Genomic DNA, 17487 nt, shown 5'->3' with positions numbered 1-17487 from the left:
TGCAATCTTACAGATTACATTACTGTATCAATGTATTTCACATCCCTTTTGTCCCTATTGGTTTCTCCAGTGTCCTGCATGCAGTTTTATATTATAAATACTGTTCTTTCTGCCTGGAAACTGGAGATTGTCCATAGCAACCAAAACCATCCCTTTACATCAAAAGTGGTTTTAGACCAGCTAGAAAGCAGCGATAATAAATTAGAATCACTTGCAGAATTGAGCGATAGTGATTTGTGGGGAAATCCGTCAACAAACACTGAAAGTAATGACAGCGACAATTCTGCAACTGAGAAAATTTCTGTGTTTTTGATTTGATTACATTATTGAATAATTTTTATTATTATTATATTATTATTTGTTATAATTATTTATAGTTATTTATTATATTATAATTTATGATTTTGTATTTCAGACTTTATCATAACCGGGATGTCTATCAGACTCTTGTTTGGACAGATTTCAGTGAGTTATTCCTAACAATTACAGGCCTACAATATAAAATGCCAAATTTTTGTGCAAAATAATTGTACCGCTTTCAGCATCATAAATCTGAAATAATCATACCGCCAGGGAGGTTAATGATGAGGATACAATGTTAGCTAAAAAAATAAACACACTGCTTAAAGCGGTTGTATACCCGCAGAACAAAAAAACAAAAAACAAAAAAAAAAAACCTGTAAGGCAAAGGCATAATGAGCTAGTATACTAGCTCATTATGAAATACCTACCTTAGAACGAGGCGTCGGTATCTCCCCCTCACTCTGAGGGAGCTGACATTTTGCCCTCGGCGTCTCTTCTAGGTTCGCGGCTCCGGCCACTCACAGCGCCGGAGTTTTCTTCCCGGCAAGGTCCAGCAGCGTCTCCATGCAAAGTGAATATCTCCTAAACCGTACAGGTTTAGGAGATACTGTATTTATTGGCATATAACACTCACTTTTTCACCATGAAAATCGGGTGCAAATAGTGTGTGCGTGTTATATGCCAATACTTCAATTTTAGCTGCCTCGGAGGGGACAGGGAGGGGGGCGGGACGAGCGCCATCAGATTAAATATTGTGAGAATCTCCTGCTTACTTGGCGGCCTCTGTAATAGGAAGCTGCTGCATTGAAGGTAATGGTGAGGCTGCTGCATTGATGGCAATGGTGAGGTTGCTGCATTGATGACAACGGTGAGGCTGCTGCATTGATGGCAGTGGTGAGGCTGCTGCATTGATGGCACTTGTGAGGCTGCAGATGGGCATTAATCAGGCTGCATTGATGGCAATGGTGAGGCTGCAGATGGGCACTGACCCTTATGTTGCTTAAATATTAAATCCTTATTACATTTTAATTTTTTTCCTGAAACTTCCCTCTTATAATTAATGTGCGTGTTATACACCTATGCGTGTTATACGCCGATAAATACGGTATTCATTTTACCTACAGGCAAGCCTTATTATAGGCTTACCTGTAGGTAAAAGTTAATAATTTGGGTATACAACCAATTTAAATGAGCAAGGATCTCATTTATTATAAAAAAGTAGAAAACTAACACAAAAACACTAAAAGAATAATACAGAGCATAAAAAACAAAAACATAGAGGATACTTTACGTATGATTGTCCTCAAGATGCTGTCTCGGCTATGCTCAATGGAAAAGAGGAAGAACTCGATCTAGCCATTACCTTTTAAATCGAACTCAGACGCCAACCACACAAACACCCTCTGCCCACCTGTCTAGTCTTCTGTCCAATGAAAATGCATAAGAGGCCCTCCTTCCTTATCACCAGGAAGTATATTCTTCTCCTGCCCATCTTCCAGGAAGCATGCTGTAGTCTCCTCTAGAGGCAACATTAGTTCATGAATCACTGCTTTTGACCCGGGTCATCTTTCAGTAACAGCTGGGCTTTGATGTTGCTCTAACTCAGGAAATCGTCATTTTAATTCGGACCTCCCCAGGAGATCTTATCTGATGCTCCTCTACCCCCATACATCACATCAGGAGGCCTACGTGAGAACATTTATGATTGCTTGTTTTCGAACACCATGCTGAGTAAACTTGCTGTAATGGCATTCCAAGACGACAATTCCCAACATAGGCCAAATGTCCGTATCAACCAGGCAGTAAAACTCCAGAAATATATGATAAAAAACCATGTTGCCTTCCAACACCGATGGTGACACAATGTGGCAATAATAATATTATGTGATGTTCAACATGAAAAAAAAGATGCTCAAACACCATCACTTTACTCTCCCTGTTCTCCTCTCCACTGGCAGATGCCACAATTGTACACTGAGCTGTGTGTGAGCACCTTGGTGTACATTGCAAATAGGCAGGTAAGAAAAGTTTAAAGAAGAGGCATTGTTTTTTTTTTTACTGTTTTCATAAGGTTTCAATTTAAAAAAAATAATATAGCAAATAAAACTATTACACAACCTATTTTGTATTTTAATGTTAATAATAAGCTCCAGAAGATTTACCCCCTTCATGACCAGGCCATTTTTTGCGATACGGCACTGCGTTACTTTAACTGACAATTGTGCAGTTGTGCGGCGCTGTACCCAAATACAATTTATGTCCTTTTTTTCCCACAAATAGAGCTTTCTTTTGGTGGTATTTGATCACCTCTGCGGTTTTTATTTTTTGCGCTATAAACAAATGCTGGACTCGGGAGCGCGCCCGCAAGGTAACTCCCAGGGAGAGCGCAGCCCCGGCAGCCTGGCCGGTCAGGAAAGGGGGTGGGGACGAGAGAGCGCCCCCCCTCCTGAACCGTATCAGGCCGCATGCTCTCAACATGGGGGGTGGGTGCTTTGGGGCAGGGGGTCGCCCTGCGGCCCCCCCACCCCAAAGCACCTTGTCCCCATGTTGATGAGGACAAGGGCCTCTTCCCGACAACCCTGGCCGTTGGTTGTCGGGGTCTGCGGGCGGGGGGGTTATCGGAATCTGGGAGCTCCCTTTAATAAGGGGGCCCCAGATCCTGGCCCCCCACCCTATGTGAATGAGTATGGGGTACATCGTACCCCTACCCATTCACCTGGGGAAAAAAAGTGTCAATAAAAAAACACACTAGACAGGTTTTTAAAGTAAAGTGCCATCATGTAGTGACCGATAAATCATTCAGCGGACATAATGATTGCATTTTTTGTTTGTTTTTTTACATATACCTAGTGCAGACAGTTCGGACGGGAAACGCATTAACCTTTCAATTTATCGTTCGTTTGGCAGAAAATTTCCAAACTTGTCCTTCGTTCGGCTCAAAAACGTCCCAACGATTATCGATTTTGTGCCCATTAACTGGCCGAAAAACGAACGAACTGTCTAAATGACCGAATTTCGTCCGATTTTTCGTATAGCGTATGGCCAGTATAACACTTACGAGAAAGTCGGTCTAATAGGGGACCCATACATTAACATCTTCAGGCTGATTGGTGACAATGGGAGGAACCCATTAGTGAACATGCCTTCAGAAAAAGATAGTTTCCAGGTTGTCTTACTGACAATGGCTGGCAATACTGGTAATGGAGCCACTGAAACATGAAAAGGTGTGACCACACTCACATGTTTGAAGCAAAAGTGAAGACTTTATTGGAGATAAAAATCATCAAACAACATCGTAGACATCATGATGACACATGTAGACACAGACACATAGACATCATGTGACACATGTAGACACAGACACGTAGACATCATGTGACACAGGCAAACAAGTAGCACTTTCAAATGGAGGCTATGGTGGTTCCCATATTTTTGTCTTACGTACTACAGATTTTTCCATTACTTTCCAGTGCATTGTGGAGATTTCCCTTCACTTCCTGTCCTATAAACACAACAGGAAGTAGGAGGAAATCGCTTCAAAGTGAGAGAAATCCAGCAGGACAGTTGAAGTATTTCTCCTTTATTCTTGCCCTGGTGACAGCTCAAAAATGTGGGAATAATCACAATTGTCCTGACACTGGTCACCAGGCCAAAGGGAGAGAGAGTGAATCTGTGTGTGTGTGTGTGTGTGTGTGGTGGTGGGGGGGGGGGTCAATAAACACCTGATAGGGGTTCTAATAATTTTCTATTGTATCCAAAACTAAATAAAACATTTTTGGCTTTAGATACACTTTAAAAAAAGGTGTAGCTGCAGCTTGTTATACTATTCGATACTGAACATAAAGATTCTAAAGATTACATACACCAAGCACAATTCCAACTCCCTGCCTGTCAAAACACTAAGCACAAAAAAAATCCAAAAACATTGCAATTCCAACTGCTCTTTAGACATTGCAAACAGAATTTGCTGGCTTAATCACATTTGGGATGACCATCGCATTAAAAATAAATCTGAAAGATTACTGTCTTTATCTTCTGTTTATTTTTTTCTGACACATCCGATACACTCGTGACGAATGTTTACCTTTGCCCAATTCCCACACATATTTCAAGGGTTACCTTTGAAAAGCAGAAAGCTGGCCAAAATGTTCAAGTACAACCTATTTAGATGCCATTTGATGGTCATCTGTTGGGAATGTTCATGCATTATAAACATGCAGATGTCTTCACAATCTAGACTAAATCTTCTTATCTGTCAATATACATCTGCTGTCTATGGCTGTAAGACAAACAGCATACTGAAAAGTGTTGCCATGGCATGATTTAATGATCTGACAACTATTAGCTGAGTTCCGGTGGCTGCACATAACTATTGTGTTTTACATCTAATATTAATGGAAACCTGTGCTGAAAGCAGAGTTGCCACCTGTCTGGTATTTTAACAGACTTGCCAGCAAAATAGGACTTGCCAATTTTTTTAAAGCAGAATTAAAATTACATTAAAGTTGACCTAAACTCAGGATGTGACCAGTCCCTATGTGCAATGATATCTTACACACTCCTTCAAAATTTGCATAGCTGTTCACCCATCGAAACTGTATGTAAATTTGGTTTGTGTGTATGGCGTAGCGTTGAATGTTCTCAGGCTATATTCTCTGCAGATCGATTGTATGAATGGGTTAAATACTTCTCCGTTGCCACTAGATGTGCTGAGGAGCATACTCAGTTCCTATCAGGGGTGGACTGGGCCGCGGGCAGGGTGGCAATTGCCCCCCAGGCCGCCCTAACTTACATGCACAATGGCCACCCACAGACGATTTTTTTTTCTCTTGGAGGAAGTCAGGCCGGGGGTGGGGGCATGGCAGTCCCAACTAGCTGATGCTGCTGCATTCTGGAAGTTGTAGTCCACTCTGCACACGCTCAAGCTCCCAGCCAGTGGAGAAGCAGCACAGCAGTGCCAGGAAGCTACATCTCCCGGATCTTGGACGCAGGGCACACCAGGGAGTCGGGACTTAGAAGCATGTGGCTCGGGCTGCAACTTTGCTTGACCCCAGGACAGGAGCATCACCCCCCAGGACTGGAGGAGGTCATGCAAGGACCTGCAGAGCTTGCACTAGCAGCTACCATCGCTGAGGTGAGAGACTCTGACACCCCCAGGGCCAGCTGACCCCAACATCCCATCTATCTCCCCCATACACCCCATTTACCCTGCTCCAGTGCCCACCCAGTAACCTCAAAATAGCCCTCAACACTGTGGGTCCTGCTGGCCACTGGCTCTGGCCTGTGGGTCCTGCTGGCCTGTGGGTCCTACTGGCCACTGGCCTGTTGGTCCTCAAAATAGCCCTCAACACTGTGGGTCCTGCTGGCCACTGGCCCTGGCCTGTGGGTCCTGCTGGCCTGTGGGTCCTACTGGCCACTGGCCTGTTGGTCCTGCTGGGAACTGACAATGGCCTGTGGGTCCTGGTGGCCTGTGGGTCCTACTGGCCTGTGGGTCCTGCTGGCCACTGGCCTGTGGGTCCTGCTGGCCTGTGGGTCTTACTGGCCGCTAGCCTGTAGGTCCTGCTGGGAACTGACAATGGCCTGTGGGTCCTGCTGGCCCATGGGACCTACTGGCCACTGGCCTGTAAGTCCTGCTGGGAGCTGGCCAAAGCCTGTGGCCTACAAGCCATGGCCATCTCCCAGCAGGACCTACAGGCCAGCAGCCAGCAGGACCCACAGACCATGGCAAGGGGCCAGCAGGATCCACAGGTCAGCGGCCGGCAGGACCCACGGGTCAGCTCCCAGCAGGACATAAAGACTAGCAGCCAGCAGGACCCACAGGCCATGGCCAGCAGGACCCACAGGTTAGCGGCCGGCAGGATCCACAGGCCAGCAGGTCCCACAGTTCAGTGGCTGGCAGGATCCACAGGCACTTCCCAGTAGGACCTACAGGCCAGCAGCCAGCAGGACTCACAGGCCAAGGCCAGCTCCCAGCAGAACCTACAGGCCAGAAGCCAGCAGGACCCACAGGTCAGCGGCCGGCAGGACCCAGAGGTCCGCAGCCAGCTCCCAGCAGGACCCACAGGCTGTGGGTCCTGTTGGGAGCTGGTCATGAACCTGTGGGTCCTGCTGGCATGTTGGTCCTCCTGTCCAGGGCCTGTGGAGCCTGCTGGCCACTAGCCTAGGGTGAGCAGACATCCCCGATTTCCAGGGACGGTCCCCAAACTGGATCAAGTCTGTCTCCAGGTTTTGTCTGCGTTTGCAGGGCCAATCCTGGGCAGGTGCACCGCAAGCTGGGGCAGAAGGGGGCTCCCTAAGTCAACCCTACCATAGGTCCTGCCGGGCCCATTGGGCTGCCTCGGAAGGGAAGGGGAGGGGCAAGTGCCGCTGGATTACACAGAGCGGAGTTCTCCCACTTACCTAGTGGTCGCTGTCCTACGTACTGCCTTACTGCCTCCTGGACCGGCTCCTATGATAGACAGCACACCGGTGACGTCCATCATAGAAGCCAGTCCAAGTGGCTGGACTTTGTATGACAGCGGCCGCCAGGTAAGTGGGAGATACCCGCTCTGTGTAATTCGGCGGCTCTCCTCTCTCTGCATTGGAGGCTGCATTGGATGGGCATTAGTGAGGCTTCATTGATGGGCGCTAATCAGGCTGCATTGTGGGCACTGATCAGGCTGCACTGCTGGGCACTGATCAGGCTGTGCTGATGGGCACTGGTGACGCTGCACTCATGGACACTGATGAGGCTGCATTGATGGGCACTGATCAGGCTGCATTGATGGACACTGATGAGGCTGAGCTTTTTGGCACCGATGAGTCAGCATTGATGGGCACTGATGAGGCTGCACTGATGAGCACTGGTGAGGCTGCATTAATGGGCACTGGTGAGGCTGAATTGATGGGCACTGGTGAGGCTGCATTGATGGGCACTGGTGAGGCTGCATTGATGGGCACTGATCAGGCTGCATTGATGAGCACTGATCATGCTTCATTGATGGGCACTGGTGAGGCTGCATTCATGCAATATTTTTGTTAAATCTCCTTTGTTGCTATTAACATTAAATTATGTTACCACATTATATCATATTTGTCTTGCTTCATAAGATCAATATCCATTATAAAACCAGGTGGGCATGGATGGTGAGCTGATTCGTGGGTTCAATGGGCCACTTGATTGGACTTGGCCCCCAGGCCTAAGGCTGCCAGCCCTCCCCCTGGTTCCTATGATAGTCATCGCCATCTAGTGGCCATAACGCTGCATTTTACACATTCAATTTACAGAGAATATACATAATAATAATACATTTTTTTTGATCACTTTTATTGCTATGACAAGGGATGAACAACATCCCTTGTCATAGCATGGGCAAAAATATTTGTTTTTTTTTGGAGACAAAATAATGGTATTTCTCTCTGAGTGCACAGCAAATGTGGATTTCAACTGGTTAAATAAGTAAGGCAAGTTGTGCACCATACACAGCCTGTTAGATGAGTGGTCCACCTAACTATTCAACATCAATGGCCACTCCACAATGTACCATAAATAGAGATTGAGGTCTTGTAATAAGCATCCGTGATTCTATTCCTGACACTATCCCTTTGGCCAATGCAGAGAGTGAGTGATGAAAGTTGGGATACATTTATTTTGACTCTTCAGGTTCCTTGTCCTCTTGGTATTCATCAGTTGAAGTTATATCATTTGACTTGTTAGGTTGCTTGCCCTCTCGGTAAATCAAAAGAAGTTACATTCGGTGTTCTACAAAAGGCTTCACGCTTTGTGACATCTGTTAAGGTTGCAGTTTTAGTTTGTACTGCATAATGGGGTCTATAAACTGCATCAAAGACACTCATGGTATGGGCCATAAAATGTAATAGCTACTATTCATGACCATATGTGGTTGCACTCATCGATTATCACTTTTTGGACCACTGAACTTCTTTGGTCATTCCCCAGTGAGCAAAAGATTTCTCCACTTGGCCTGAGAGCCATCAATACTCACAGACCTTATCATTTATGAGGTGAGTACTCTGGTTAACCATTTCATGGCCAGAGGTTCATGATATTATAGATGACCAGACCAAATTATCATCAGGGTCATTATGTGTTACGAAAATGTGTCATTTTCCTACCTATAAGGATGTACACTCACCAGCCACTTTAATAGGTACACCTGTTCTATTGCTTGGTAACACACATTGCTAATCAGCCAATCATATGGCAGCAACTCAATGCATTTAGAATTTGGCGTAAATAACATGAAAGCATGGATCCATCCTGCCCTGTATCAATGGTTCAGTCTGGTGGTGTAATGGTGAGGGGGATATTTTCTCAGCACACTTTGGTCCCCTTAGTACCAATTGAGCATCATTTAAACGCCTCGGCCTACCTGAGTATTGTTGCTGACCATGTCCATCCCTTTATGACTAGAGTATACCCATCCCAGAAGGATAATGCACCATGTCACAAAGCTCAAATCATCTCACCACTGGTTTCTTGAACATGACAATGAGTTCACTGTACTCCAATGGCCTCCACAGTCACCAGATCTCCATCCAATAGAGCACCTTTGGGATGTGGTGGAATGAGAGATTCGCATCATGGATGTCAGTGATGGCTGGTGCTCAAAATTTTTGGGGGGCGCAAACAAACCCCATCATTTGCAGCCTCACTGTACCATCAATCGCAGCCACTGTGCCATCAAACGCAGCCACTGTGCCATCAAACGCAGCCACTGTGCCCCATAAAATGCAGCCACTGTGCCCATCAATTGCCGCCACTGTGCCCATCAATTGCTCCCACTGTGCCCCATCAAACGCAGCCACTGTGCCATATGCTGCCAGTGTGCCCCCCCGCCGGCCCGCCGTCTGCACTTACCTGTCTCAGTGGGACAGCTCCTCGATGTCTTCTCCCGTCCTCTGGTATGATTGGACGCCTGGCAATCTGGCCTCCAATCACAGCGACTGTCGTTTCAGCCAATCAGGTGACGGGTAACAGATCCAAGCACCTGATTGGCGCCCTGTGTCCGAAAAGGGACCGGGCGCCTGAATAGGAGGTGGCAGGGACGGCCATAGATAGATTCAATGATAGATAGATGCAATGCACACAACCACCTTGATGAAATTAGCGTCACCTCAAAAGCCCCTTCAAATAAGAGGTTCCCCCTCACATCAGAGGTCCCCCCTTTACTTCAGAGGCCCCCTTTCACATCAGAGGTTCTCAATCACATCAGAGGCTCCTTGTCATATCAAAGGTCCCCAATCACATCAGAGGTCCCACCTTCCCTTCAGAGTCTCCCCTTTACATCAGAGACCCCCCATCATATCATGAAGTCCTCCATCACATCAGAGGTTCTCAACCACATCAGAGGCCCCTTGTCATATCAAAGGTCACCAATCACATCAGAGGTCCCCCCTTCCCTTCCGAATCAGAGATACCCTCTACATGAGAGTCCTTCTAGGCAAACTGAATCCTATGCTTGCGGCAACCCAGACGGCAGCCTTCTTGAGAAACACTGGTCCAGGGAATATCTGATTGCCTGCTGGAGATTTAGGATGGAATTTATTTTCCACCCACTGGAGCAAATTGGACCATGGTTTATAGGGTTTTTGCCTTCTTCTGGTTCAACTGTAGGTATAGGGTTGATTGTAAGCTCTTATGAGCAGGGCCTTCGCAACCCTCTTGTATTTTATTTATACAGATTATTGTATTGTAACTGTACTGTCTCCCTTTATATTGTAAAGCTTTGCGCAAACTGTTGGCGCTTCATATCATGAAGTCCTCCATCACATCAGAGGTTCTCAATCACATCAGAGGCCTCTGGTCATATCGAAGGTCCCCAATAACATTAGAGGTCCCCCCTTCCCTTCCGAGTCCCCCCTTCACATCAGAGACCCCCCATCATATCATGAAGTCCTCCATCACATCAGAGGTTCCCCCATCACATCAGATTCCCCCTTCACAGCAGAGGACCCCATCATATCAGAAGTTCCCTATCACATCAGAGTTCCCCTCCTTCACATCAAACTAATTTCTTCACATTCAGGGGCCCCCATCACATTAGAGATCCCCTCTACATGAGAGTCCTTCTGGGCAAACTGAATCCTATGCTTGCGGCAACCCAGACGGCAGCCTTCTTGAGAAACACTGGTCCAGGGAATATCTGATTGCCTGCTGGAGATTTAGGATGGAATTTATTTTCCACCCACTGGAGCAAATTGGACCATGGTTTATAGGGTTTTTGCCTTCTTCTGGTTCAACTGTAGGTATAGGGTTCTTTAATCACAAACAAAACACAGATGAATTGCAGACCCATAGGTGTGAACTGGCCCTAAAAGTTGGAGTAGATAAGAAGCCACTATGTTATTTTTCTTCTAGTTTGGGAGTGAAGAGTTAGATTGATTGTAAGCTCTTATGAGCAGGGCCTTCGCAACCCTCTTGTATTTTATTTATACAGATTATTGTATTGTAACTGTACTGTCTCCCTTTATATTGTAAAGCTTTGTGCAAACTGTTGGCGCTATAATATAAATACTGTATAATAATAATAATTTAGTAAATATACTGGTATTGTAAGTACTTCAAAAAGGTCCAACACAGTTTTCCCGTTCCAATTCGTAGGTAAACACGCACTCGGCGAGAGACTAATTATCAGCATTTGTTTGCAACCTTTTGCCGGAGCTCAGAAAGCCTAATTACTGTCACCAGTGTTTAAACCTGTGCAGATAACTGGCCTTCAGAAAGTTGTTAGGAATAAGTGAATAATGCATTCTCCATCCTGCCTCCCACATGAAAATCATTATTTTACACGCACATTATTGGCTTCTAAAGAAAGCATGTCAATCACAAGAACATTCCCCGCACATACCCGCCTGACAGCCGATGAGGATTGCTCAGACTCACTTTAATATCATTTATTTCAGGGAAAAGTTTCTCTGCACCTTCCTTCCCGTTGCAAACAGAGAAAAAAATGTATATTTTAGGCCAACTCAATTATGTCTCCCCTTCCCACCCCAGGCCCCGGTTAGCCTTAATAAAGCTATAACAGGATTGGAAGTCAGATTCGCACGTAGTCCTTTAGTTAAAAGCAAAACCCCAGGCAAGTATAAAAAAAATATAATAAAATAAAATAAATAAATAAAAAAAATACTGCTTAAAGCTAAGCTCTAGGCAGATATAAAAGACACAAATTACTGCAACTCCGTAATTATTAATAGGGTGACTTCACTTTAGTGGAAAAAAATATAGCAAAAAAATAAAATAAAAATCAATATAGCATTAACAGACAAGCATATTGTAATTTAATGTTTTAAAAAAACGACCTTTCCTTTTCAACCTGCAGCTGCTGTAATTTTCTGTAAAATGCAAAGCAATATGGCTACCTGGAGGTGTTCTGCACACAGATGGTATACAGAACTGCCCCCAGCTATGTTGTTTCCTGCTTGTGTGATTGGCTCACAGATTTTCCCAGAAGTCTGTGCTAAGATACATGTCAGGTTTTAGGCGTCCTCTGCAATAGGAATTTTAGTTTTGTGGAGATGTTTTTCAGTGGAACTAAGGGGCCAAGCCCAACCTCTGAAAAACAACCCCACACCATAATCCCCCCTCCACCAAATGATTTGGAGCAGTGCGCAAATCAAAGGTCCATTAAGACATGGATGAGTGAGTTTGGGGTGGAGGAACTTGACTGGCCTGCACAGTCCTGACCTCAACCCCAATACTGGGAACTCAGCCTGCTCTCCTCCAATGATCAGACTTGTTCTGACACGCCCCCCCCCCGCCACAAGCCTTTCACTGTGAAGCTCAGTGTGCTGCTGTTTCTCTTTCCCTAGCTCTTATGCAGCTGAGAGCAGAGGCAATGTGATCACTTATAAGAAAGGTGAAAAAAAGTTTTTTATAATTTTTTTATATCTAGCAAAACAGCACAAGGGGATCCTGCAACTGTAAACTGTCCTGTGCAGGTGCGATTTCCTTTAGGTAGTCAAACGTCCTTCTAGCGCCGCGCAGCAGCCTCAGGAGGATATAGCAGCCAGACTCCGCCCAGAGAAGAGTTAAGCTGAGTCAGCTGAGTGTGGCTTCCTGCTGGATTGCACTCAACTCAATATTGAACCCTACGGACTAAGACTTGGATGTCATTAAAGTTCATGTGCATGTAAAGGCAGGCGTCCCAATACTTTTGGTATTATAGTGTATCAATGAATGGAAAAATATATAACTATTTGATATTTATAAAGCTCCTTATGGGGGTGGTCCAAGAGTAATCATGGCTTTTGACATTATTGTATATTATTTCATATCATGTTATTTACAGGGTATTGGGCCATGTGGTCCCTGTGATGAAAATGTAGCGCTGGAGAGGTGTACTCCCTTGTCAGTTACGGAGAAGACATATGGTATTTCTTTTTATCATGACTGTTATAATCACACATGTACAATGATGTAAGTGTTATACAGGAGATGATCCTGAGTTCTATTACAAGTTATGTTATTGGATTTTAAATTAGTTTTTTTTTTCTATTTCAGAGAGGTACACCTTCAATCCTGAGGAAGAATAAGAAGATTTGAAACTCGTTGGGTTGCCCAGTAAAATGACTTGTTGATGACCACAAAGATAGTTGTTATATATTTTAAGTCTGATCTGGGGGGGTTTACCACTTATGTGAATGTATATACTGTTCAGCCAATTATACCTAGGAATTTGTGATGCTGTAAGGTTTTTATCTGTGCAATTGTAAATATTTTAAACAAAAAAAAGCATATATTGCAGAGATGTAGCAAGTTTTGTTTTCTTTTTTTCTTATTTTAATATGTTGCCTTACCATACGGTTTAGGAAAACTATATACAGTAAGGCATGATGCCAAACTAGAGCCGCACGATTCTGGCTAAAATGGGAATCACCATTTTTTTTCCCTCAGAATAAAGATCACAATTCTCGTGACGTAACATCTTTCACATTATACAAAAAAATTGGGCTAACTTTACTGTTCCATTTTTTAAAAAATTCATTAAAGTGTATTTTTCCCCAAAAAAATTGCATTTGAAAGACCGCTGCGCAAATACAGTGTGACATAAAATATTGCAACAACCACCATTTTATTCTCTAGGGTATCTGAAAAAAATATATAATATTTGGGGGTTCTAAGTAATTTTCTAGCAATAAATACTGGTTTTAACTTGTAAGCAACAAGTGTCAAAAAAGGTTTAGTCTTTAAGTGGTTAAACTGACCTCATTTACAGACAGAAGAAGTTCATCCCTTTGATCTAAAAGAACTAAATGTTACAATGTTTCTGTTTAGCAATGTTGTGAGAAACTTGGCAGGCTGCCTGTTTTTTTTGTTTTTTTTTTTTTTTTTTTTTGACAGCTGTCGGCTTGAGCAGAGAGCTCTCTGCACTAAATTAAGCAAATTTTTTTTAAGATTGGGAGGCGGTAGAATCGTGATCTCGATTCTTTAACAATTAATCGTGCAGCTCTATGCCAAACATACTGAAAAATAGACTTTTAGGTTTACATACAGGTTAGGCTTTTAAGTAGTATTAAACCCTCAGTGTTTTGACCATTCTTTTTTTTTCGTAATCAAAATGTTTTATTTCCAATTTATAAATACAACAATCCATACATCATTATATAACCCTCCGTTCACCAAACCCATAAACAAAGACTACACAATTACAATACATCCTTTCACAATTACACCCACCTATCCCAAAAAAAAAAAAAAAAATTATTATATATAAAATACAAAAAAAATCCCCAATTTCCCCATTCCCTCCCCCAAATTCCTCTCCTCCTCCTCCCCCCACTTTTTCCAATACCAATCAGGGGTCTATCCATTGCTTCTCACCATACCCCCTGTGTACGTGCATAATTACAAAAATAAATACATAAATTTGAGTTTTAGTGTTCGTGTATTTATCAATTAAATATTAAATATTAAAAAGTGTAAGAGGCCTTATTGGCCAAACTATCCAGTTATCAATTTACCCTCGTGTAATTAATATATGAGGCTTTTTATGGCCTAATTACCCCAACTTGAACCCATGTGAAGAAAAAAAAAAAAATTTAAAAAATTTAGTTTCCCCCCACACCATAAGTCTAGGATACCCCGATCAGCACCCACTTCATGGAGGAGGGGGGGAGAGAAAGAGAAAAAAAAAAAAAAGGAAACCACAATAACCCCACACACCAACCCCCCCCCCCCATGTGAAGAATCAGCATGTTAATATCAGAGCTTCTTTTTCAATGTCAATCACTTGTGTTTGCAGCATCTGTATTGCTCTGTATTAAAGCAGAGTTCCACCCAAAAGTGGAACTTCCGCTCATTTGTCTCCTCTCCCCCTCCGGTGCTACAATTGGCACCTTTAAGTATATGTAGCTACTGGCTTTTATTTTTTTATTTTATTTTTTATTGGGGCGGACCTCCACTTTAAGTATATCTTTGGTCCTCAAAGAGTCAAGAATCATTCATCTAATGAACATCCAAACCGGCTTCTATACTCAAAATATCCCAGAAGCCTGCAGGAGCACAAACAACTGCCATCTGTCAATCCAAATCAAAAGATGCCATTGTCTTCTTCTCCTCTGGCCTTCTAGGCAGTAAATGAATTCGCTGTGATTAGTTTCCACTAGTTTAGAGAAGAAACTTCAATGTAATGCCACTAACTTATCAGCCCTCTGAGTGTTAGCCAATGGCTTCTCGGCCAGAACATGGACTTCTGCTGACACAAGGAATCCACCAACAGAAAGCAGACACAGCATTTTCCATAATATCACTGAAATTGGGTTCCATTACAAAAGAAATATCTAATTACTTTATACTACAAAAAAAGCTTTATTCTCTAGGCTTTCAATGGTCTTCTCATTTTTTTGCTCTATACAAAGAAATCTACTTAAAATGATCAAGTGTCACACAGTAGTCTATTATGAGACTTTACTACTGGTTATTTATGTCTTGAAACTATCTTTGATCACTTTTATCTTGCACCAAAGCTGAACTACAGGCAGATATAAAAGACACAAGATAATGTAGCTCTGTATTCATTATTACATCCTTACATTTTTTTTTTTTTTTTAAATACAAGCAGCGCATGTACCTGAATTTGAGTTGACATCAGTATCTTGCAGTCTATATATAGAACAACTAAGACTAGAGGAGGAAGAAGCAGCACAATGAACCAATTTTAGATGCTGCAATGCAAGGAGCCATTCAGTTAAAGTGCATGCCGATAGGAGAAGAGAGCAGAGTGACAGAGAGATGAGCTCATCAGTTTGCTGCTTCTCCTTTCACTGTCCAGTCTCAAAATAAGGTCCCCTGTCCTGCTAGACAGCACTGTACTATGTGACAGAGCTGTGTAAATATCAGGAAAGAAGCTGCCAAATATATGTAGATCATCAATGTATTTAGCGGTTTCTGGAGTTCAACTTGAAAGCTTAAAGTGTTACTAAACCCAGGACCCTACATTCACTATATCTGGTCTCCCACAGTACACAGAACATGGAAATGCAAGTGTGTGAATTAAAAACGAAGGATGGCCGCACTCCCATAAATGACAATTACAGTTTATTCTGGAGACAAAGAAAAACAACAGCACTGTCAGGGCTGGGCTCATCCCTTCCTTCTCTGAGCTGGCCGCTCAGCTGTCGGCTAATTGCCAGCTCCTTTCTCTCCACAGTGACTCAGCTGTTGATGATCTGCTCGTCAGTCCTGCCTACTTAAAGTCGTCCAGCTCACTTGATCTCTGCCTTAGCCTTTGGTCACATCTCAGAGACTTTTTCCTGCGTTCCTGTTGAAGACTTGCTCGGCTGACGTCCCTTCTGGCTCCTGATCCTGCTTGCTGTACTACTACGTTGACCTCTGCCTCTCTGACATTGGCATTGGCTGACTACACGATCTGGTTACTGAACTCTGGCTATGTATTGACTACGCTTACTCTGTTTACCTTTTTATTATTATTAAACAAGTGTGATTAACTGTACTTCTGTCCCAGTCTGATTCATGGTTTCTGACAAGCACTCAATGGTGTACAGGCTGAGGGAAGCAGGTGACGTGTTTGAGTCAGTCAGTCAGTTTCACCTACATCCTTCGATTCTGCTCACATGCTCTACTGCAGTGACAGGGCGCGCACCCCATCCTACAAGCTGTTCATTTGGATTGCAGCCTTGCCTACTTACTTGGAGCAGCTGGATTTGTTTCTCTTACTTGTGTAGCACCCTGATGTTTAGGCAGGGTTGCCATTAAATTTATTTGCCAAGTAATAGTTGTCTTGGCCAATTATTAGGCGGTCAATTGATTTCCCCCTAATTCTGGAATTGCTGCACTTCTCTCTTCTTTCGCTAGATGGCCGGGTATCTGGTGACATTAGATAAGACAAGGGCATTGCAAGGACAGATTGAGAATGAATGGGGTGTCTCAGCCAATGGGCAGGGATTTTCTTGGGTCCCTTGGCCTGCTGGGAGAACCTATTTATGTGGATGGAGTCAGATGATCGGGGTTCTGTGCCACCTGGACGGCTGTCTGGGTGGACGTGTGCTGTATTGCCCCGGACTGCTAGGCCAGAAACCTAAGGCCTAGCCTGGGGACATCTGGCTGCTAGGCTGTCTGAGGGCCTATCCAGAAGCAGGAGAGCAGTGTAGGGTTGGGACTTCGGGCTTGTAGTCCAACCAGAAGTAATGGTTCCGCCGGCCGGGGAACCAGTCGTGGTCGGGGGTAGAAGGAAAGCTGTCGCCACTAAGGGACATCCAACTTGCTACCGGAGACTGCTGTGAGTAAGCTGAGGCCAGTACCAGAGCAGACTACTCGCCAGCCGTGGAGTGCTAAGCCAGGGACCTAACGTGTCAGCAGGGGTGAAGCATTAAGAGTATCTGTGAGTGTCAAGCCAGAGACCAGCAGGGAAGCAGGGGTGGCGCTTCAGAAAGATACTGAGAGCTACAATGAAAGAGCTCAGGGGATCCAGTGGCTAGTGGATCTGAAGTCTAGTGAGAGAGACTGGGAGCTTGTTGAGTGAAGACCCACAGTGAGTGAGTGTGGGGTAAAGAGAGTTGTTTGTGTTGCAGATAGTTGAATACCTTTACCGTTAGTAACAGCTACAAGATTGTTGCCATAGGAGACAGCGGTCCTACCTATACAGAAGTGGTGTCCGGCTGGAGGCCTTCACCTGTATAGCTGTCTATCTATAGAAGTTTCGGAGTCTGCTAATTATCTTT

General features: G+C 44.1%; 1 protein-coding gene across 1 annotated transcript in view; it reads right to left on the bottom strand.

Moving 5' to 3' along the window:
* SYNPR (synaptoporin) overlaps positions 1–17487 on the bottom strand; it is a 324786-nt gene that overhangs the window by 137268 nt on the left and 170031 nt on the right. The window lies entirely within an intron of this gene.

Source organism: Aquarana catesbeiana, linkage group LG07 (assembly GCF_042186555.1).
Source record: "Aquarana catesbeiana isolate 2022-GZ linkage group LG07, ASM4218655v1, whole genome shotgun sequence".
Classification (NCBI taxonomy): Eukaryota; Metazoa; Chordata; class Amphibia; order Anura; family Ranidae; genus Aquarana; species Aquarana catesbeiana.
This window is presented reverse-complemented; position numbering and strand designations above follow the sequence as displayed.